We start from the raw sequence: 22,997 nt of genomic DNA, 5'->3' as shown, positions 1-22,997 counted from the left end.
AGAGAGAGTCCCAGGTGGAGGCGGTGCCGCCCGGCCCCAAACCCAATAGGCGTGAGAGGTGGCGGATGATAGACGGGTGGCCCCCTCCGCCCGGCGGCTCCAGTGGGCGGGGCTTAGCGCCCGTCGGCCAATGGGGCGGGCGTCGCGGGGCGCGTCGCGCCTTCCCGTGGTGCCGCGCGGCGAGCGGCGGCAGGAGCGGCCGCGACTCCATCCGGGTCCCGGCGCGGCTCCGGGTCACCCTGCGGCAGGTAACGGGGCGGCGGCAGGCGCGGTCCCGCGGGGCGCCGCCATCGCCCGCCTGGCGGGCGGCGAGCTGGGGGTAGCCCGCGGGAAACGGCTGGCGGGGCTCGGGCGCAGGGGTTGGGGCGCGGGCGGGGCGGCGCGGCGCGGCGGGTGGGACGGGCGGGCGGGCCCGGCCCTGCCTTCTCCCCACCGCGGGCGGACGCGGGGGCCTCGGCCTGGCCCCCTCCGCTCGGCGCCGCCGCCCCGTGGGGTGGGGGCTCTCCCCGGCGGGGGGAGCGGTCCGGGCCGCGGGCCGAGGCGGTGGCTGCGGCCGCCTGCCCGGGCGAGAGGCGGGGGCGCGGCCGCCGCTACCGGGCGAGGCCTCCTCGCCGCCCCCCGCCGCGCTGGGGTCCCCGTTCATTATCGTTATTTTTCTAATTGAGGCCTTCCCCCCCCGCCCCCTTTTCCTCCTCCTCTCTCCTCCAGAGTAACTTGAAGGCCCGGAAGTGCCGCCTCCGGGCGTTTCTGAGTGGTGGGTTGTCCCCGCCGCCCGTCGGGGATAGGCCGCGGATGCCGTCAGCGCCTGGGTACGTCACTTCCGCTATCAAGTGTGTGGGCAGGGGAGACCTTGGCCGCGTCGGGGGCCCCCCCCCGACCCGCGGGTCCCCCCGCAGCCCCGGTACTGCGGGGGGACCCGCGGGTCGGGGGGGGACCGTGAGCAGGGGGTACCCGCCCTGACCCCCTCCCCGGGCCGCAGGCAGCTGCGCGAAGGGCGTTGGAGGCGGGGCGGACAGGCAGAAGGCAGCAGGGCATCAGAAGAGTTAAATTAAAAATTTAAATTAAAAAACGAGGAGGCAGGAGTTGAAAGGAAGAAAATACCCTATGAACTGTACGTCCTTTGGCAACGCAACGTGCTGTCAGTAAACGGCAGGGTAAGGGGTGAGGCTGCAGAAGACTAAACTGGTCGGAATACGCTGCACTGATCGTAGCTGAACACTTGCGTGATATTTCGTTATTGTTGTTAGTGCAGTATAAAATCCGTCCCTGATACGCAATAACGTGCTTATGGTGACTTTCTTCTGGCACAGCACAGGCAGTTTTAGAGAAAGACATTACGCAAATTATATTTTTATTACTTATTTCTTGTAGGAGTGGAAGCTCAACCTGAAATTCAAGGTTATGATAATCCTCATTTATAGATTTGCCTTTTCTACACTGTCTATGTGCCTCTCTAATTGTACTGCTTGGCACAGGCAGTTTTCTGACTGTAATGCAAGCCTTAACTGGCATGGCAAAATTGCTTGTTAAAAACGTATATAGAAATCCTACAGAACGATGCTTAATTGTAACAACGGGTCAAATTTAATCCATGACAGAATTTTTGAGAAAATGAATCTGTCCCTTCAAAAGCAATAATACTTCTTTAACTTAATTAAACGATATCTAAGAAACAGGGCATCCTCTTCCTAATTCTTCAAGCGGGTAAGCATCCCCAGCTGCCAGGGGGCTTCAAAACAGTTGTTTACTGGTGTGGCTCCTGTTGTCAAATTTGACGTGTTCTGTTCACAGCAACGCTCAGGTGTTAAATAGCTTGAATCTGCCCAAGGAGTTATTCACAGTGGTTGTTCGAACTGTCGAAAGCTGCAGTCTTTCCAGTGTAGTCAACGTGCGATAATAGATTTAATAGTAGTTTTTTGCCCTATAATAGCTAGTTTCACAAAGAGGGACTTACTAAATAGCTGTATTGTGGTATTTTTAATGTAAAATTGTTGATTGTAATTTTTTTCACTGAGCTTTTTACCAAGTTGTACTCTGTGTATCTTAAAGCAACCTCAATTCATATATGTCATGCTAGGAGGTTATTTTGCATAATGAGACTGGAGACTTGGCAAAAGGAAGCTTAGATAAAACATCAAATCACTTGCTTTGTTTTTCTACTACTACTAACAAGCTGTATCCTTATTTCACTTTCCTTTTGATAAATGCCTTCTGTATTTTCCTCAGTTCATTTGCAAAATAGCGAAAGGCTCCCAGGACTTAGAAAGGGCCATAGACGTTTAATTGTGTTGCCAATTAATAATATAACACGGCATTCTTGAAAACATTCTCGTGCACTAATTTCATTATTTGCTGAATTTGTGTAATTATTGTATTAGCATGCAAACTTTATGCAGAAAAAGTTAGCCCGCTTACTAGTAGCATGTCCCAAGAGACACAAAGCTAGTGAATAAATACATATTTGTACATTTATAAGTAAGTATACATTCCTGACTGAAGCAGGAACAAATAACCAAAACCATGGTTTCCTTTGAGAAGTGCGCTGAGACCTTTGTACCATTTGAAGCTGTAGCTAAACTGAAGTGTGCTCATATATGTATTTCTTCTGCCAGTGTACTGACAGACGTGTATTCAAAAAGGATTTGTGAAAATCTAATAACATTTTAGCGTAGTCATTTTCTGTAGTATGTGTTACCTAACTTCACTGAGTTTTTTGCCAGCATTGTACAGTACTGTAATGCACGCACCACTTATATGCAGATAGTTAAAATCAAGTATGTCTACAGGAAGATGCTAGGGTTTGTATTACTTTGGTTCTTTGTTTGTATTAGAAATTATTAATTATGATCACATACTTTACTTTTTCACAGGAGATGTGCTTCATTCAGGGCAGGAGTGGGCAGTAGTGACTTCTAATTTCTTTTAAGCCATGGTTTCTGGATATTTATATTCCATCTGTAACTACATGGTTAGAAAAATAAGTCAAAATCAAACATATTAATTGAAAATGAAAATTGCCACATTTTCAATAATAATAATAAAGTAATATTTCATGTTATAATTACTTAAAATCAGAATGCTTTGTGTTAAAAGCAATTAAATATTAATGGGATATAGATTTTGTAAAAAAAATTTGGCATTTCTGATTGAGACACTAGATAAATACATATTGATGACAGTCAAAGATATTAATCTTACACTGTTGTGTGAAAAATTCCAAGAAATACTGCAGTGGACACACATCCCTGTCTAGGTGTGTGGACTTTGGTACTGCTTGTGCTTAGAGTTAAAGCACATCTATAAATTTGTATAGCGTGCACTGAAACTGCTTGTGCTCCTTTTCTCCTCTTTGTAAAATTTGCCAGTTCAAACACGTATGCTGGTGTGATTCACACTTACTCCAGTGTATTGCTGCTAAATGGACTAGCATGTCTAGATAAAGGTATTAAATTCTAAGTTTTGGGCATAAGCAGGGGACTCTTAAGGTGCCTGGACTTCAGCTGGCCAGCGTTACATTCTAATGACAGAATTTTTGCTTGCTTGGTCAGTGCCTATTTTCAGTGCAGGTGAATTTGCTTGGCACAAAGTAAAAAAAAAAAAAAAAAAAAACACCTGATCTGTTTAGTCTTAATCTTCACACAGGTTTTTAACTTACAGCTTTGGCTTTTCTGTTATGCTTAATTTTATCTGCTGAATTTCTAAAGCTGAGTTTAAGCACTAGAGTAAAATAGTCTTTTCAGATAACAAGCTGTTTACAAATTTACAATTGCCAAATGATCTTCTCACAGAAGGATGTGCTGCAGCATTATATACTTCAAGTTAATGTATCGATTTATCTCCACACTGCGTATAGTAGGTGTTAGTAAAGCCCAGTTTGTAGGAGCTATTGCTTCTACAAACTCATCTTCAACTTCAGATGGTTTCTTCTGTGCTGCAAAATCAACAAAATAACTGGGAGAATAAAGCACTTGTTTTTTAGGATCACACTGAGAAGAAAGGATCACACTGAGATGAAATGGGACTTCTGTTATTTCCACAAACGCACATTTTGTTCCTTCAGCAGAGTAATGAATAAAAATCATAACTATCATTTGAGCTATTTTTTCTCTTTCACAGGTTGGAGAATAGCTTAAGAGTGCTTATATTCCACTATGTGCTACTAAATAAGAACATGTGAATTCTTGAGATTTTTATATGCAGTTTAGGATCATTTCAGAGGTTTCAAACTTTACAGGTAGCTCAAGAAAACCATGAAAAGCATACTTCAGAGCGCTAGAGCCCATTTAGATTCTACTACTGTCGCTTCTCTTGGACACAAACTAGGAGAAAGGCTGTAGCAAGATAAGCACTTTATTAATACAAAGGAAGGTACAATCCAAAACTATGAACATAGAAGAGGAAAAATTTTTAATTAATTCACACTAAAACTTTAATGTCAGTAACTATGTAATTTTACTGAGCCTCTTTTTGAAAGAGGTGACGAGGTATGCGCATAGCACATGATGACAGACAGCGCAGGGGCAGTTGAGTGAAGTGAGGGGAAGCAATATTCATAATTAAGTTTGCATCAATCACACTGCTCCCTTTCTCTTGCCCCTCCAGTCCCCACCAGTCAAACAAAACCCATGGAACGATAAAACTTGAGTTTGTAAGTCTGCGTGTAGTCATTCGGGACGCTGGATGTGCAGGTACTCCAGGTTTGGCTGGAGAAGGTGGCAGGAATTCACTCACCGACAGAGTCTGTGGGAATCAGGAAGTGTGGCTCCAATGCAGGGAGTGCTACTGAAATCAGGGGTAAAACGGTGAGGAATGGGTGTTCGTGCTGGTGTTGCAAACCCTGGAGCTCCATCGTGTGGTGAAAGCAGTGCAGGCTGGAGCCTCAGCCCTTGGCTGCGGTAGGCAGCCTCAGTGAAGTCATGTTTGGCAGCGAACTCATTCAGCTTTGCCGGTGCTATGTGAAAGTTATGCAGTTGCACAATTACAGTGTCATCTTCTTCACTTTCACTGCTTTGGGGATTTTAAAATACAAACACATGGTGACTGGAAGAATAGCAATTTCAACTCAGCTGGTAATAAGGAAAGCAAATTAAACGTGTTTCTTAAAAGCTTAAAGTCTCATCATAGTCTAAGTGTTTATTGCTAAAGTAGAGACTGTGCAGGTGGATGGCCCAGAAACTCCTGTGCTGTACTAAGGCATGATATCATCAGCATGGTGACTTCAGTAGCAGGGATGTACGCAATAGCAGATTCACTTGAAGATGAGAACATACCAAATCAGTAGAGGCTGTGCCAGGAGCATAATTTATCAAGCATGCTGTACATCAAGCTTCTCTGCTTCTGTATGTGCCAGAAAACGCTAATGCACGATACCAGAGAAGCAGTATACAGCAGGCCTCCCAGGAGACCTGGCAGATCTCATTCCGTAAAAGGACATTGCAACTTAGGTGATAGTTTTTAAAAACAATTAGAAATAACCCACAAGTTAGAAACTCCCAAAACTGCAGGATTAATATAAAGCAGAACACTAATTCGCTAGACTTTGCATGAATACACAGTAAAAACAAAAAAAAAAGCAAAAGGTAATCTGAACTTCTTCCAAAAGAAGATTTTGACTTGAATTTTAATTCTTTTAATTCTATACTCTTCTAGTATTAAACTGAGTAAAAAATGATACCCGAGTGATTTAACATCAATAAAATTGCTTTTCTGCAAGAGTTAGGAGAGGGGATACCTGATGGTCTCTCATAAGGTATACTTGCTACAGAACGAGGTTTTCCTAATGTCATATGTGTACTTTACGATCTCAGGCCAGACTACTGGACTACACAGGGTAACAATTGGAAGTAATTAATAATATTTTTTCAAGGACTTTTTTTTACCTTAAGTAACAGCCCATCCAGACCTGTATTTGACGAAAGGCTCTTGTTTCAGGAAGCTGCAAGGGGACAGATTCTTAAGGATTGAGGAGCTGCAAGTACTTAACAGGAAAATCTAGTGGTAGCAATCGAAAATGATTTAGAATTTCTGATAACAGAACTTGATTGGGAAGTCCTACTGTCAATGGAAATAAAACCTGCTTGAGATGTCTTCGCAAGTTGGTTAGAGTTATAGCTAACTTTTGCCTAAAGGTGCTGAAATGCAACAGATGGGTCTCTAGGTTTATTACAGTCCTTGTGTCCTTCAGGCTTCATTTTAAAAAAAGACTCAGAAGTGTTGCCTTACGTATTTTATACATTTTACATTTTTGACATAAGCTCTTAGTGTGGTAACACCTATTCAGTTTGTCACAGCACTTAAAACATTTTCAGCACATCAGAGAATCATCAGCTTCATCTTTAAGTTCCTTCTGAAACTAAACATCTGGGACTCTGTTAACTTCATGGACTCGCTAAGTAACAAAGTGAAGACACTGAGTTGGCGCTCTCTGCAGCTACACTCACTGGACAGGCCCTAGCAGGCTGCCTTTCTCACTGAGAAATGGGTGCTTTACATGAATTCTGCTTAGCTGTTGAAGGTTTAGATGCAGGAACAGGGAACTGAAAGGACCATCAGCTTCCCTCCTGAATATCTGCTTGACAGCAGGACCTTTGCCTGAGCTAATTCAAAAGGATGTGATGTGTGCCAGTGCTTCATAATGGTTTGACTTCATCCCAGGGCTACTGTTCTAATTTATTTCTGTTTTGGGCATTAGGACCAACTGCTTGTGTCCATCTGTGCATGCTAAAGTATATGTTCTGGTAGGCGTGTAAGTTAGCAAAAGCAAATAATGGGATTTATACCAATTACAAGCAAGATTTTAAGAGTGATTCACCAAAATTTGTCATCAATATTTGTATAAAGGATTCTGGAGTAAAGCGTTGAGGGGGTTGGAAAGTACTTTTATTTTTCCTCTGTTCAAGGAATAACGTCATCCCTTTGTATATTAATGCATTGGATCACGCGTTGTGTTTTTTGGCAAGGACATTAACATGCATTAGGGCGCTCTTGTTCTATCAAGGCTTTGTTTGAAGAGTGGTCTGAAAACCTCAGTTTAGAATTGGGATGAAGTACTAGTAAAACATGTATTTAATGTTTTAAAAACTGCATTTCTGTGAACTTTTTCAACTATCTTATAAATTACATTGACAAAACAATCAGTTTTCCTCTCCAGCTCTGTTCTCAAGATGTCCTTGCTAAGAAGGGGATTGTAAGTCACACATCTGTCTGGCAAGTATTTTGATTTCAGTATTCTAAGACTTTTTTACTTCAAGATCATGTTGAGCTGTGTTGATGTAGAAATTGGCTTTAAGGTTATATCAGGAGCAGTTAGAGAAACCCCCCTGTTTCTGATCTGAAAATAATGTATATTTTAAGTGGCCTTTTGGTAAGGCAGTTTAACAATTAAATGTCAGGGTATAGGCTATAATCTTAATGGGTTTTGTTTCTAATAAAAGAATCCCTGTACATTGGACTTTATGTCATTTACGACTAACAGAAGAAGCACAAAATACTACTTTTGATGGCACGTGATTTTCTTTGAGCTATTAACTGTTAGGATAGCTGAAGAAAATCACTGTATGTAATATTATTTATTTCATCAGAATTATAAATATTAGGGCCTCATACTGATCCATGTAAATCGGCTGCATAGCTACAGTTGAGATTTTATTATTTTTAAGTTCTAAAGAGGAAGAAATTTACGCTTGCATAAGATGTTTCTGATAGACTTTTCTTCTAATTCCAGATGAGAGGTTACATGTGTGGAACACGAATAGTACTTTTCCTTTAACAGAAGTTGAATGACTGTGGTTGCTATACTACTACAACTTGCTACCTGTCTAAAGATGAAATATATTAAGACCCAAGCAATTGGTAAAGTTTTGAAATTAAGGAATCTTATCTTTAAAATAACTTTATTGCATGACTGGGGGGAGTAAGGGGAATGCTTTTTCTATGATCAATATTTTACACTGTAAATGCTGTCTGCAGCTAGCCTAACTTGTCTTTACTAAAGCGACACTCTTTCTACATCAACTCTGAAGATGCCTGCACTGTGGGATGAGGTAGTAGGTTGTATAGTTTTAGGGTCATACCCACAACTGGGAGATAACTATACAATCTACTGTCTTTCCTAAAGCAGCAGAAAATCAACAATGGAAACTTTTCAATTTTAAGCTCAATGTCGGATTCTACTGAACTTCTGTACTTGTAATGGTTATTATAGGAGAAAATATTTCTCTTAACACCTATGGGTAATTGTGTTTAGATTTTTCTAATTCTTGGAAAAGCTAGGTTATCATTCTACATTGATTTTTCTCCTCTAACGAGTAAAAAATTAAGAACAGATTGATTCCTGTATGTGTATGGTGGGGTAATCAAATACAAATTATTGCTGTTCCAGTTGTTGTGTCGTTTAACATTGCTAACTGAAGTATCAAATATCCTTTAGAATGAAACTATGGTTAGCTACTTAAGCTCTTTGCTGAAGTACATGCTTCTCTGTCAGAGTGAGGTAGTAGATTGTATAGTTGTAGGGTAGTTATTTTACCCTGTTCAGGAGATAACTATACAATCTATTGCCTTCCCTGAGGAGTAAAACAAACTGCGGTCCTTTGCAGTCATTCATGTCTGCATTGAGTAAAAATAGATCTGTCAGATAAATTTTAGGGTTGTAAAGTATCAGATTAATCAGTGACAGAATTTGCAGGATGAACGATCAGTGTAAATGGTGCAACCCCCAAATGATATATTTGACTAATACAACTTTTTTTCCAAGGTGAGTGGCACAGTGCTGGCTGGATATCGAAAATGCGTATGTTCCTAGATATAGAGTGGAATACTCCATAGAGTGGAAATTATTCTAAAACAATTTTGTTTTGAATGTAAAAATACAGGTAGCTCAAACTTGTATATTGTGACTTAAACTGTTTTGAGACCCCAGTTGCTATAATGCATTAAAATTCCATGACTCCAACTGCTTAGTAAGTTGGAGAGAAAACTTACAGTTATACTTGATTAATAAATCTGCTTATTATTTTCTCCAACTCTTCTAGCACATGAGACTTAAACAATGTAATACAAAATTAAAGTGCTGAATGGCCAAAATTGACCCCTCACCTTTTTTGGGGAGTGTAAAGCTACGAAGTTTGAGCGTCCAAGATCCAGAACTGTAATTTTTCTCTGAGGTGGTTACTGTTTTTATAAGAAGACATTTTAAGCTTACTGCATTCTTTTTCCTCCTGACGTCCTAGGTGTACTCAGTCTAACTGCTTCTGCACTAGCGTGACCAGCTAGCATCTTGCTATAGTAACAAAGCATGAAAAATGCTTTTTGGGACTGGAAGTTTAATGTAGTAGGTCAGAGTGAAAATGGAGCCATTCATGAGTACTTAAGCCTGGAGCGTTAAAACTGGTTAACCACTTACCAAGCAGTGATAACAGTGTAAACTTGCAGTACATGCCCAGGCTTAAAAGGCAGAAGACCAAAAGCAGCTGGTAAGCTAAACTGACTTCACAGAGCAGCTGCTAAGTAAGAAGAACTGCAAAAAGGAAGCATTGGGCTCCTAGGAAGAGGTAGTAGGTTGCATAGTTTTAGGGCAGGGATTTTGCTCACAAGGAGGTAACTATACAACCTGCTGCCTTTCTTAGGGCTTTATTATAACACCAGGACCGTTTTGGCTCCATCCTAACCGCTGCAGCTTTGATACGTGAAGAGAAATGACAAGCTATTTCTAAGCATATTGAGGCTTAATGAAACCGGTATATCAGCAAACTTGGTAGTAGTACTGCTAGTTGAAATTCAGTGTGGTGAAATGCTGCATTTGGGGGTGCACTTGCCATTTTGGTGACATTGGGTTGTGATATCCTGCAAGTAAGAGGCTATGTTTGGAAGGCAACTCCTTCAAGAGTAAGATAGAGTTCCCTGTGATTAGGATGGAGGTGGTATGCACTTCCGAACATTCAGTTGAAGTACTAATACCGTGCACTTAAAGAGGTAGCTATAATACATCTTGCTTTGGTTTTGCGCATTTCAAGTGAAAAAACTGAAGTTTTCCTTCCCCAGAAGGACCACCTTACAACTCACCTGGAAGCTGGTGGTTCCTTAATGGGTATAGGCACTCCTAGTGAAACAAGCTCTCAATCATGGATTATTTGCAGTCTTGCAGGAGGGAAGTTTTCAGTCAGCATGGTTTGGCTCTCATGGAATTGCATGTTAAAAAGTAGTCCATAATTTTTTTTATGTAATTACACTGCACTGCAGCAATAGTTCTGGTAGGGCTTCAGCTGGACACCCTATACTATGGGATACAGAGGCTTTATTTTAACTGTTGAGCATCTTGTAGCATCAACATGTTATGCCTACACCAGCCACGATTTAAACTTTTGACACTAAGACAGAATCCTAGATGTTATAAACATGTTAAGTATGCTTATATTGAACATCCTGTATGTATTTAATTGTACACGTTTGATTTAGTTAATAAAACACAGCGTTTTGTGCAACTCTTACGGTGAATGGACTTTACTTTCTCCAAAATAGGAAAACGGTGCCCACATTATTGAAATAAAGTCAAGACCATGTTACAAAAATTATAGTATTAACCAATTATTCTAGCTTTAACTATGGATTTTGTTAGAGAGCTTTGGTACAGGACTTCACTGGGGGAGAGGGGGGAATCCTTATTTACATTGCTAATGAATGTGCAGGAACTCCGCTTACTCTAGAGCTGGTTTCTGAGCATAAGTTTAAATTGCTGCACAAAAATCTAGACTTTAAGAGAGTGGGCTCTACTAGCCTTAACTGCACCTTGGTTTTTGCATAAATGCAGGTGGTAGCAACAGATAAGATTCAGGCAGAGAAACATACCAATAAATTTGATTTCAGCAGTACAAAATGCCTTAAAAGCTTTAAAATACTTAACATCTTATAAGTTAGTATAAGAAGTATGCTTATAAAACATTTAAATAATCTGTGCTAGCCACTCCAACCGTGATACTCCCATTGTACCTGACGCACTTGTAAAGCCCCTTTTGTGAGAGAAATAAATAGAACTTGGGTCCTAGATGAAAATGAGTAGCTGTTTTATGTTAAGTTTGGAGTAATATGCAAGTTTTAGGTTTGATGTGCCTACTTCTGCCCTTCTGTTACTATAACACTTGATATTAGCTCTCAGTGCTGCTGGGTTTCTTTAACAGTATACTTCAGGGAACAAATAGTAGATGAAGCTTTTAATTTCTTAGTGTCCGACTAAAGTTATATACATCTCAACATTATTATCAGAGCCAGATTTTTTTTTTTTTTTTAAGTGTTAAAAACAGAACCCCTCTTCACAGAGTCCTAAGTGTTTCTTAGGCAAAAGTACCTGAATTTTGGGATTAATGTCTCCATACGCTTTCAGTGTATTGTGATAAGCAGATACTGCAGAGAGCTACTGCAGTATCGGTTCTGCCACATCAAACCTAGCCCCTCTCGTGCAATACCGTAAGTGGCCTTCAACATGTCTTCATAAAGGAAGGCAGTACTGCTCAGTTCATTTTTAAAAATGGTTAATTAGTTCTTCCCTTTATCTAAGGATGCTAACCCTTGACCCCCATCTTTCTAATACTGATTCTGTCTCACCTATAACAGGTATAGGCATTTATTTCCTTGTAATTGGAAGCAGCTTGATTAAGTGATAAGGCTCAAACCAGAAAGGAATTACGCTGTGGTTTAGCAGTCTCGTCTCATCAGATTATTTCTTACCTTGACTTATCTGTGGGCTCCACCTAGTAAATGGTATCTGCTGAGCAAAGCACAGGATTTGTTTGCGTTTTTCCACTGCACGTTCAGAGAGGGGTCCAAGGATGAGGTGACAACACGGCAAGAATCCTTCCAATAAAGAAACAGTGGTTAAAGAATGCACAGCAAACAGTGCAGAAAAGTCTGCAGTAACAGTAGAGACATGTTTACCACCCATATTGAAGTAATTGTGTCATGGTGGTCTTGGAAACCTTCCAGTAGAGCTCCAAAAATAGAATACAGCTTTACTGCAGATCCACATCCCAGGAGAATTATTTCTGTTCTGTGCCCTTCCATGCAGGAAGGTGTGCTCCGAAATCTTCCTGGTAGTGAGACCTGTTGAGCTTTTTCCATAAGAGAAAACACTACTAATAAACATTCTTACGCTTCCGAAGGGGACTCTGGGCACTTGCGCCACGTTTGCGGTATACGAACTTCATGCTTTAAAAATTCTCCCCCCTATGCTGCCTTGTGTTGAGAGCTAGGATTGTGGCAGACAAGAATTGCTGTCGTTATTTTCTATACTATGTGCTATGCAGGGGATAATAGAGCTCCTAGAGAACAGCTGCCACCACAGGTACCTACAGCAGAGTTTTACCCTGCCCCAAAGGGTGTTCTCTCCTGGGGTTTCCCAGGTTGGGAAGGGGATTTGCTTTCTTAACCATTAGTTTTCCTTTCTGCTTCCAGATCCAGCCTCCTTCCAACCTGTGAGAACGATGCTAGGAAATTAACCTATATACATTAACCTGTATATAGAGAGATGTTAGCAACACGCACCTAGAATTTTCATGTTATATTTAGATTCCTTGATTGCTAGATCCAATACTGCGGTCATTTGAAATGCCGTGTCATCCTTACGCCAAAAAGCTCTTCTTGCTCTCTCTTTTGGTAACCAGCAGGCTGGACTCAGTAGTAGGTGCATACAGGTGGTTCATCTTCTTTTGAATTTACCAAGCAAACTATAAAATACCTGATATATGCAAGGAAAGGGGAAAAAAAAAGAGGAAGAAAAGTCTCAGATACACTGGTCAAAACAGACAAGTGTGACAAGCTCAGCTGAGTATTAGCGGTTTCAGCTGAGACTCCCAAAAGACAACTGAAGTCCCTCAATTCTAGAGGCATCAGTGCACGGTCTGGCCTTCAGGCCTCTGCTAAGCTTTAGCAGATGCGATAGTTGGATTTAGTCAAGAAAGCGGATTTCACTTAACAAGCTTAGTTGTACATTTAATGACACAGTTCTGTAAAGATGAGTCATGACGAGCTACTGGAAGCATATAAACAACGTATGTTTTGTTGCAACACAAGAAATCAGGTTTGTTCTTACTGCATAGATGGTCTTACTGGAATTTGATTTTTATACTAATTTGTTTCAGACACTTAAAACCACTGCAGTGAAGAGGGCTTATATGCATCGGAAAATAAGACACTCTTCTATTTCAGCCTGTTATATTAAAGCGATCTTCAAAATAAAGCTATTACAAGTCATACAATGCTACTAAGGACTGTATTTTTGGTGACTGAAAAGGTCCTTTCTGAAATAGAAGAATGTTACTGAAAAAAATACTTCCTTTGACATTAAAACTCTGCTATATAAACGGTTGAGCTGATTAGTTAAACCCAGCACAGCATAAAACCAGAGCGAAGGATCAAATCATGCAATTGCAAGTCCCAGTTCTGTGAGGGAGTTTAATACTCCCTGTATACATTACCTTATATATTATACACCCTTTAATACATTACCTTTGGAGATAGCTGTGGTCTCAGTACTCCCAACAACTACCCATAAATTGCTAGGTGAAAGTAGTAAGGAGTAGTAAATCAATCCCAGTATCCCAAAATGCTGTCGCATGTGAAACCTGATTCACATCTGGAATCTGTAGTGTCTAAGTGGCTCCTCCTGCAGTAGCTCCCCAGAATCATAGAATCAGTCATAGAATACCAGGTTGGAAGGGACCTCAAGGATCATCTGGTCCAGCCTCTTTTGGCAAAAGCACGGTCTAGACGAGATGGCCCAGCACGGTGTCCAGCTGAATCTTAGAAGTGTCCAATGTTGGGGAAAAAATGAAGAGAGAGAAGGAAGAGAAAGAGAGAGGTGTAGTTTGAACTTCCCAACTCCTACAAAAATGAATTTCTACAATGTCAAAGAGCTAACACTCGTGACTAACATTCTGCCCAATTAAGCCGTGACTGATGCTATTAGGACCTGGTACATAAAACTAAAGTGTATTTTATGCCAAAATAAGCACAGTCAAAGACTTTCCTCGATACTTATTTTATGAAAAAGTAACACTGAAGCTGTTTTTAGAGACTGATGTAATACCATCCTGGTCGTTTCTTCATCAGCTGGCATACGCTGCCCCAGTTGCCTTATAGTATGCGCTGTAATGAAAGAGGTGATGCATAGCTGCAGACGCTGATGGATAGACAGACAGTACAAAGCAAATTTTCCTCAGTTAGTCATGGTTTGAACAAATGCAGTATATTTCCTTTTTCTGTTACTGTTTCCAGTTAAATGCAGCTACTGTGGAGAGCCCAGGAGAGCCAGCAGTGAGCACTACCACTGCAGTGCAAATAAGCAAAGTCAACGCGTCTGGCTGATCTCTCTGTTCGTGGTGGCAGTGGTGAACAGAACACTATTTCTGCTGTTCCCTGCTCCACACCGTCCCACTTGCTGTACAGCAACGCTGGAGATGCCGCGCTGCTGCGCCGATTCATATATGGTATTTCTGGTGCTTTAACAAGGGAAAGACGTGGCTCAAACCTAATCGGACCAATGGAAAAAAACTAAAGGTAATTAAAACAGTTGGAGCATTAGGCATGAGAATAACTAATGAATAAATAATTGGTGTGGAATAACTAGAGTATATGAGTATCTGAAGGATGCAAATGCAGGAAATATGCTTCTTGTTAGGATGCTGTTAAAAAGTTTCAGCTAACTGTCACAAAAATTTGCAATGAGGTATGTACAACTATTGTGGAGATACTTTAAATGGATGAATTCCCAACAAGCAGCTCTGGAAAGCTGTCCTTTGACAGGAACAGACACGTTTAAACCCTGTTTCAGCTGAAGTCAATGGAAATCCTTCCCTTAATCTCAGGGCAGGATTTCACTTTGAGCCAAGGAAATTTTTTTTTTTTTTTTTTTTTACAGGAGTGATTGAAATAAGGTGAACAGCTAACTCATTACTATGTAAATCAACATATTTAGATAATTATTAGATAAGAGATTAATAAGCATTAGTAATTTTTTTTTTAAACCTACTCACGGCTGGGAAAGGCTTGTTGTTTACTGAGTGGGTAGCCAAGCTGCGTGAAGGTGGTGATGTGGAAAATGCAGCAACTGTTCTCCAGAGCCACCCTGCCAGGCTTGGATCGCTCAGTGGGCAATCGCTGCCGCGGGACTGCCATGGCTCGTCCTTGAGGAGCTTGACCATGTCTGCTCACCCTAGCCAAGAATAGCAAGATGCCAGTTAGTGACCATCTAATACAGAGTTAATTATTACAATATTGTTAGTTTATTCATATTGAAGTGAATTAGACCATATGAAATTCTCAAAGACATTTAAAACGTATTTCTCGGGTGTGTGATGAAGCTTTTGCTCTTAATAAAATATCTGTTTTCTGTTTCGCATTTCAACCCTGGTTGGACCTGTGTCCCCACTGGATTACCATGACTCAGCGCACTCCATTGTGTTTCAGAAATTCTGAAATGTGGCCAAGAAGTTCCTTCCAAAGATTACCTTGTTAAAGAAAAAATATCCACTGTATTGCTTACCCTTCAAATCGCATTCAGTGACCACAGATTGTTGTATTTCAAGTAGGGGCAACACAGGAGTTTCCAGTCAACTTCTCTTAAAATATAGAAGCTAAAACTCCCTCCCCAATCTCCCCCCACTCCCTTTTCTCTCGTTTTTGGAGCAGCGTCATGGTCCTGTGAAATTCAGAGTCCATTTCTGGATCCACATGTAGCACAGCTGTACACAAAGCTTTCTGCCTTCTCTGCCAATTCATTTCACTGTTGACTCACAGACGGATATCCCAGGTATTTTAAGACTGCGTTTATGCACAGCTGTGACAGTAGCCAAGTCTAAGCTGCTCTTGAATAGCGTTTATTAGTTTTAGGGTGACTAGTGTGAACGCCAGTGTTCAGGAACTGATTTCCAAAAATAAAAATTAAAAAGTCCGAAGCGTGGATCAGCAAATTTGATACTGAACACTGTGTTTCCCTCGGTGGATAGCAGTGTCGTATAGTCCCTCTCTGATCCAAACAGATTTTCCGCCATCAAAATCAGCAACCGAAAATGATCAAATGCTGCTCTTGGATTCACTACAAATTCTGTGACTGGATGACTACTAGACCTCTCCTGTGCAAAGAGCCTTCTACAGCAGAAGAAAAATGAGAATTGTCATACAAACTGCCACATTTCTTTGTTCCTTTCTGTCTTTATTTTCAGACAGACCAAGAAGCAATGAAATACTCTTACATCCTTGATGCACTGGTTTTTTCTACAGTGTTTTAAATTAGGCCCTGAAAAAAATGGTGATCAGTAACCCAAATACCTAGAGATTTCTGTGTAAGAAAGAAGATTTCATTATATGAAGACATCAGAAAAACGGAGTGACTGGTACCTTTCCATGGTTTTATACAACTATTGCGTGCCGTCTGTGTTTCTAGCAGAGTTCACTATGTCTGAATTGAAGAGTTTAGTGTGTGAAATACTATCTGCTGAAAGCTAATGTTCTCAGATCACAATAGTTGTTTACTAAGCAGAGCAGGATTCTGTAAAAACCGAGAAGTAGAGGGCATAAATATTGAGGGCGTAAGTATTGCAGGACAGATTTGGGCCTTAAATTTCATTTTTAAGGGAAAAGAAAAATATGTGAACTCATGTATTTTCTCACCTCTTGCCCATTCCAGGTTGTAGCTGTGCCATCAGTAGATGCAGTACAAGCAAGAGACCTTAACTTTCCAGCACCAAACGCGTTCCTTGTCAGACAGATAAGCCATGACAACCGTTTTTCCTACAGTAAAATAGAAGTTAGAAAACAAAACATTATTAAATAGAACTGAAAGGTTTGATTCTCCACAAGCTCTGTTCAGCAAAGTGTTTAGAGATGTGGAGCTCAGTACACCCGGAAAAATACCATGCCCTTTAGACAGCATATTACTAAGTATTACTAAATGACTGCATGTGTAAAATAGTTTCCCTCTTACAGTGTTACGTTATGGATGATTAACAATTCAGATTTTACTGTAGGTTCAAGAAACAGATTTGCAATATTTATAGGTAGGTAACAGGGTTGGTGTGCAGATAGGTACCTTAATATTTTCTCAAATCTGGTTTATGGTCAGGGAAGACGGGAAAAAGACTGTAAAAATTATGCCATTTCTTCACCACCATAGATGACCTAATGAGATATGCTAATGAGATAAGGCTTTGCGTCACCATCTTTTATGTAAATTCTTTTTTAGGGTTGGTAAGGGAGTGTTACAGTTAGCCACTTCATAAAGAAAAACAAACAGACAGAGCTCTATTTTTGTCTCCTGAGAATATAACACACAAATGCCATTTTTCCAGAGGTGATTCGGTGAGTTTCCACATTTCTGCTTATGGTCAGCAAAGCTTTTAAAAGAAACCCTGATATGGATTTGCATCCTAAATTCATGCAACAGTTGCATACAAAATCTTTCAAAATGTTATATCTGATACCCAACATAAAATTAATAGGTACCTTCCTTTAACGTGCATCTTTGTGAGCTTCATCAAAACTCAGTTAATTCCAACTAAGCATTTTGAAAACGGCTACCCATCATGAGACAAGCAACCAAAAAACCCTCTATTTTCTCTACTGCCTAAGTCTAAACTGGGGTGAATATACCCCTCCAGTTCCCTTCCCTCAGATTTTTAGATTCTTTACTGGACACAACATTTACCGGATCTGTTACTGCGTGGGTAGTTCGTGTGTCTGTCCAGTCACCAGCCTACTATCGGGGACGCTACTTGGGTATTTGCATTGTACGGTAGTAAAAACCTAAGCAAATCTATACAAGATGTGCCTGTACAATGCGACTGGTTTCATTTTAACACTGTACAACCAAAAGAAAATGATTTTGACGCTTTGGGCATTGAAAAAAGCCTTGCTTGCCCAGGGAACTGCTCTCCGAAGCGTTGCTCCAGAACTGTTGTGCCAAAAAAAGGATTTTAGACAGGCTGAAGCCAATTCAAAGTCTTCAACATCTTTTGCTGTCAAGGAAGCAGTAACAGATTGAATCTCTGTACTGCCACTACAGCCCCAGTTCTTTGAACCATTGGTGTTACACACTCAAGGAAACTGTAAATGTAAGCGTAGGCTTGTGGGAGAATTTTCAAAACAAATCATTGTGGTCATTGTTTATGTTAACTTTTTCAAGGAAACATGAGAATAAAAATCACTATAATATTCCACCTTTTTCTTTAAATTGAAGAGGTCATAACTATATACCATGCAATGAAGGGTAGCAAGACGACCATCACGTACAAAATTAATTTGGTATTGAAAATGGTAACGTCAGTCACAAGGAACCACTTCTGTCCCATGAAGATCCCATAAACTGACCGCTGGTCACTAGGTACAGCGCCTCGCACAGCAGTTCGGGGTTTTTCACACCTCCCACGATTTACTGGCTGGTAGTGGCTATTCAGGCTCCTGAGGAACGTGTTACCAATCTGTTTTGGCTGGTACTTGTGCAGGTTTTCACTTTGCTTCTGTCAACACTGGGTGTGCTGGTTGTCATTTCTTGATACCGAAAGCCATACACCCGTGTTTGGACACAGGTATCGTGCTCCACCTGTATGTGAAAGGTTCACAGGAAAAGTATTTTGCTGCGTGAGTATACTGATACGGTGACGTTAAAATACATATGCCAATCATCATAGAATCACAGAATGGTGTGGGTGGGAAGGGACCTTTAAAGGCCATGTAGTCCAACCCCCCTGCTGTGGGCAGGGACATCTTCAACCAGATCAGGTTGCTCAGAGCCCCGTCCAACCTGACCTTGAATGTCTCCAGGGATGGGGCATCGACCACCTCTCTGGGCAACCTGTGCCAGTGCTTCACTAGATGGATTTGGTAAAATACAATCCAATTCACCAGATGAACGTGGTTAAAGGAGACAGGCACAGGCACATGCTGAAGGCAACCAGTGCAGGCACAGCTTCATGCCACCAGAGACGCCCAGCAGCAAGCGTCCCAGTCCCAGTCCCAGTCCCAGTCCCAGTCGGACGACTATTTCACAGGTGCTCGGAGCCCATAAGGAGCTCTCTGGTGTGAGCAAAGGGCCAGCTCAGCTGGCCGGGTCACAAGAGCAGAAGGGGTGGCTTTAGCAAGACCACAGTTTCTCACTGTGTTACCGAGCGCACAGTCGCTGTAGCTGGTTCACGATACAGCAAACTCACACCCCTGGAAAGGGTGGCAGGACCAGTTGCAAATGTTGCCACCTTCACCTTACACTCCCGTGTACGATGAGGATGAAGTTTGAAGCTTATGTTTTTCTCCCCTCTGTCCCCAGAGGGGCTTTACTCAAGACTTTGATTCCCTTCAAAGCACCTAAAGTCAAACTGAGTGAACTTGGTGGTAGCAGCTTGCCACCAAACTGCCATCAGGTTCTGCTGGTCTTAGCTACACGCAGCATTGCATAAAATTTCCCTGCTAACATGCATTTCCCATCCTACCTGGAAGTTATGGACCTGAAGCTGCTTCGTGGGTCTCCGAGACGAGAGACGCGGTAGCTGCATTTTACAGTGACCTTGCAGCCAGCAGTACTGTGGAGCCGTGGGGTGGCTGTTTCAGCCGGGCGAGGGGAGGCAGCAGAGCTGGGGCACCCCGAGCTCTGTCCTGCGCTGGCGCGTGTCGTGGTGCTTCCCAGCTCCGCAGCGAGGGCAAGCGCTGGCCCTGCCCTGGGAAACGGCTGGTGCAAAGGGCAGCGCGGTGGAACCACCTGGTACGGGTTTTGCTTGCTCCCTTTGATGGTGCTCCCTGCCTTCTGCTGCGGCACACCATCGGGGAAGGTCACCGAGGAAGCTGCTGAGCTGCGAGCCCATCTCTCTAGCACAAACACCAAGGTTAAAGGGGGGAAGAAAAACCTCCCAAACAAACCCAAACCAAGCTTCTGAGCTGCCTTTTTAGTGGCATCCCTGGGTTTCATCCAGCTTCTGTATCCTGAGAAGGAATCTGAGATTAGACAGCTACAAGTGTTGGGTAACATCTGCCTGCTACAAAATGTGGTGGTTTGCACCCAAACTGGGAAGCACAGGATGTACGAACAGACCCTGCCAAGCAGGTTGGCAGGAAAAGCGGAGCCAGGTCTCCCGAGTGGTAATCCTGCCTGTTGGGCATAATCCCTTCCCCGTAGCCGCCGGGCCGTGCAGAACTCATGTTAAAGCCTGCACAGGTTATATTTTTCACGTTCAGTAAAATTTGACTCAATTTGTGCCAAAAATTTTCAGGATTCTCCCTCCCCTGACCCCCATGAGTTATGTTTCCTTGAAAAACCACAACCCTCTTTAAGCACCTTAGAAATGCACCATAAGCATTAAGCCAATGCTAGACAATAATAAATGAGGCAAATTACATGCCAGGATGTGCTGGTGATAATGTTTTCCACTGAAGACAGGAGCAGTGAAATTTTCCAGCATAACAACAGCGGCACTGTTCCCCCGCCCCGCGCGAAACGCCAGTGAACTCTCCCTTACCACCCCGCGCCCGCGCAGCCCTGCAAACCTTCACCCATCTGATAACGTCCCACAGGCGACACACGAAGCCGCCCGCGGAGCGCGCCGAGGCTGGCCAGCCCAGCGATGGCTGACCTTTAAATCCATCTTGTCTGCGTGCCCAAGAGGAAATCACATGTGTGGCACGAGCCTGACCCAGAAATATTGCAGGGAGTAGGATATTTTGTGCGAATAAGGAAGGGCAGGGTCTGCAAGATGAATCACCGAAACAATAATTATCCTGAGGAAAAACCTTGGAGGGTGGATTAACCGTGATAACTGCCCTTTCAAGGTAACAACAATGCGAGCCGTCAGCTCTTCTCAGCTGCGAGGAACAGAAAATGCTTTAGCACAAAACATAAAAATAAAAATTATGGAAGTTCATAAGAAGAGATTGGCCAAGGAGGCATCCTTCACTTCCCAACTGCTCCGACTTCAGCCTGCGATTGTTATACAATCTGCCACAAGAATTGCTCCAAAAATTATTTTTAGCACACCAGTAGCTTTCAGTGAAAATAAATAAAGGGACAGACAGTTGCTATAAAGACAGGAAATAAACTTTAGAAACTATTTAGCTTTTGGCTAAGCAGGGCAACTGAATTACACAGTTCCTGAGCGTGCATGATAGTCTCAGATAAGATGAACTCCAGATGATAGTTTTCTTTTCTTTCCTCCAATCAGCCCAATTATAACGTAACGGTCGGTGCTTTGTGATTGCTCCACACCTGGAGCAAACGCCAAAGCCAGGAATCTCAGGGTGCTGCAGCCTCTGCCTGCACCTCTGGTACGCACTTCCCACGGCCGTATCAAATACGACCGTGATGCGCGGACACGGGGTTCGCAGCCAGCAGCTCCCATTAACAGCAGCCGTAGCTGTGCCTGTTCCCTGTCCCTGCAGGCAGCCCCTCCCGGCCACAGCAGGTCCCCGGAGCAGTGTCCCCTCCTCCCCCAGCCCGGGCCCGCTGGTGCGCCCACCTTGCTGCTTGGGCATGGCAGCATCAGTGCCTCCTGAAGAAGTCGGGATAGCTCTGCCTGCGTGGTGCTTAAACCGTCAGAGGAGCTTCAAGCAGCCCCAAGACAGGCAGAGCCATGGTGGCAGCGAGGGAGACAGGACACGTCCTCCCACCAGAGACGGGAGGAGGTGGCAGCACCGCCAGCCGCTGCAGAGCCACGGTGCGGGGAGCGGGGGCAGGCAGATACGTCTGCCCAGGCAAACCATTAGTAATAACGATCTGCTGCTAATCAAACATTCCCTGCGCCGAAGGAGGAAAAAGTAAAGGCCTAATTCTGTCCCCCAATTGAAACAATATTCAAATTTTTGTTAACGAGCCCACCTTGTGTTCGCCTTGGCTCCTAGCTACCATGTTGTCAGTCAGAGCTGATCTCCGAGAGGAGACAATATCTTGCTGCCTTTCAGTTTTTCAACCCGTTACCTCCCTCAAGTCTGCTTTGAACACCAGAGCTGCCGCAGCCTCGCCTGTGCTTCGCCCCCATCCGCCGCCCGGGCTGCGGGAGCGGTGGGGTTACTCCTGCACACGCTGCCGGGCGCTTCTCGGGGCGAGACCTGGAGCGAAAAACGCATCTGGGGTCACTCACGCCCTGTACTGCACCTGAACAGAAAGGCTTGCTGCAGTGACGCCATTTGGGGTAAATAAACCAGAATTTGGAAGACAAAACCGCGGGCAATCCGTACCCGGCTTCAGAGGCAAAGGGAGCTGCCCACACAGCGTGGGGCCTCATCTGCCCGTGCACGTTCCTCACCAGACACGGAAGAGGTTCTACCTCGCACGCAGCCTGCGCTGACGAGGAATGTGCTGTCGGCTCGCACCGGCGTACGCGGAGGAAAGGCTCTTCCTGCTCTTCTCCGAGACCAGCTGAACGGCTGCCAGCAGCCACCGCCGAGCGCGCCACGGAAAGGGAAACCCCAGCGCCGAGCGGGAGGGAAAACCAGGAGAAGGTGCTTCTCAGGCGCTGCTCTTCCACTCAGGTATTGAGGACTCAAGCTTACAGTTACCCCAAAATTCTTGTGCCCTTTGTAACAGAAAGGCAATCTGTGGAGTAATTTTCATAATAAAATAAATAAAAGCACTTCCCTGTTCCAGCGTTACGTGGATGCCTTTCCATCTCGCTGCTCCTGAATTATGAGAAAGAGTAAATATGATGGTTGCGACTTACCATTACTAGAACTGTTAACAGTTTTATATACCTCTGCCGCAACTTTCTTCTGAACTGGGCAGCCAGCACCCTCTCGTTTCTCCCCACAAGCCTTCCCTGAACGTCTCGGATGTCTGTTTGGAGATGGGTCCATCAGCACTTGAAGGGTGGTCTGGGGGTAAGGTGAGGTCAAATTACTTAAACATCCTACTATTTTATTTGCTTGTTTAGCTGTACATGGAGTTCCCTTCTGACCACAGTAACATCCCTCCCCTCTGTTTTTAATTTAAGGTTTAACAAAATGATTTTCATATTTTTATGTCCCCAAAACGTAAA

General features: G+C 43.1%; 1 long non-coding RNA gene across 6 annotated transcripts; it reads left to right on the top strand.

Moving 5' to 3' along the window:
* The first annotated feature begins 141 nt into the window (after positions 1-141).
* LOC142086399 (uncharacterized) lies at positions 142-22,573 on the top strand. Of its 6 annotated transcripts, none has more exons than XR_012675100.1 (6): positions 142-248; positions 709-809; positions 7,151-7,206; positions 7,724-7,851; positions 14,266-14,547; positions 21,925-22,573. It is a non-coding gene; the product is annotated as an uncharacterized LOC142086399 (long non-coding RNA). The 6 variants fall into 6 exon arrangements; XR_012675099.1 differs by lacking the exon at positions 21,925-22,573 and adding an exon at positions 16,676-18,200; XR_012675098.1 differs by lacking the exon at positions 21,925-22,573 and adding an exon at positions 15,457-18,200.
* Positions 22,574-22,997: the final 424 nt, after the last annotated feature.

This window comes from Calonectris borealis, chromosome 10 (genome assembly GCF_964195595.1).
Source record: "Calonectris borealis chromosome 10, bCalBor7.hap1.2, whole genome shotgun sequence".
NCBI lineage: Eukaryota > Metazoa > Chordata > Aves > Procellariiformes > Procellariidae > Calonectris > Calonectris borealis.
Note: the sequence above shows the minus strand (reverse complement) of the source record. Positions and strands in the feature narration are given on the sequence as shown.